The sequence below is a fragment of the Tarenaya hassleriana genome, unplaced genomic scaffold (assembly GCF_000463585.1).
Source record: "Tarenaya hassleriana unplaced genomic scaffold, ASM46358v1 Cleome2161, whole genome shotgun sequence".
NCBI lineage: Eukaryota > Viridiplantae > Streptophyta > Magnoliopsida > Brassicales > Cleomaceae > Tarenaya > Tarenaya hassleriana.
The window spans coordinates 1-1,276 of NW_010965510.1; the positions used below are offsets into that span (position 1 = coordinate 1).

Below are 1,276 nucleotides of genomic sequence, written 5' to 3' on the forward strand. Positions count from 1 at the left end.
TAATGATGAACTACTCCACGAGTTGACATTACAGGCCATTGAGCAACACAACGAAGAGGAGGTATATCCTCTGCTTATTCCCCATCCAAGTTTCTGTCTATTCTTGTTCTGATTTGTTTTTCCTATAGGGAACCCATTTGGAATATGTGAAGCATGAAAAGGCAAATGCATTGCCGGTGAAGGGTTATTTGTTTTGGATAACGTTTTGGGCGAAGGATCTATCTTCTCCAAACTCAGAGCCTAGACGTTATCAGACAAAGCTTCATAGTTGGGAGGAGGAACCCCATGTTTTGTTTCTGAGGCCAAGGCCGACAGATGAAGGTTACTTGACATGTTTCCCTCCAAAACTGTTTGTTCATTCAAATATGACCGCATCAACGTGAGACTTTTGAACTCTTTGGCCTTTGTATTGGGCTACTGGAGACCTTTAGCAGATCTCTGCACACGTTTTTGCAACAATTTATTCATACTATAATATTTTGATGTTTTATCATTGCAGAGATTGCTGCTGTTCACGTGGAGGCTCCTTCTACGGACCCCGATTGGATTTAAGAACAAGGTAATGGGTTTTAGGAATCATCTGTTGAAAATTAGAATTAAATGTTTGCTTACCTGCTTATTTCTTTAACCTTTTTATGCACACAGGGAACGTCCGACGTTGCCAAGGGTTATGCAAGACCCTGATTACGCTTCATCTTTTAATTAGCTTATATATGTATTTGAGACTTTTGCCGTACGTGTGAACCTCTTCTATATTATTAGATCCATATATGTCGTGGAATCATATATGGTTTTGAACTCATCGCGGTGTATTTAAGTTTACGTCAAATTGGTTAGTCCAATCGTTTTTTTAAGTTTGATCAAATATCCATTAGTAAAAACCCACTATATCCATAGTAATCAGAATGGCGTATCCCTTGCTCTGTCGGAAAGCAAAATGACAAAGTGTCCGAATTCCCATGTTTCACCTTCAGTTCCTTCGCTTCTTGGGTTTTTGAGGATAGCCCGCTTTCACGGGATAATAGATCTCTGCGAACAATGATTGGTCCGTTGCGTTTTTCTTACGCTCGATACGTCCGAATCCATTGTCCGCCCACGTAGTTCCCCACGAACTCTGTACAAGCCAATAGAGCTGGCCGTTCTCGTCTATCCCGTACCCGATGATTAGTACGGCGTGAAGGTTTTTTTCGTTTTTATCTCCTCTAAAGATACCCTGTATATATGAAAATATTTTTCGTGTGATTAAAACTTACGAGAAAAATATATGAAAAAAAAA

General features: G+C 39.8%; 1 long non-coding RNA gene across 1 annotated transcript; it reads left to right on the plus strand.

The window, feature by feature from the left end:
• LOC104814762 lies at window positions 1-542 on the plus strand. The gene is made up of 3 exons (XR_771973.1): window positions 1-61; window positions 129-321; window positions 500-542. It is a non-coding gene; the product is annotated as an uncharacterized LOC104814762 (long non-coding RNA).
• The last annotated feature ends 734 nt before the right edge of the window (window positions 543-1,276 follow it).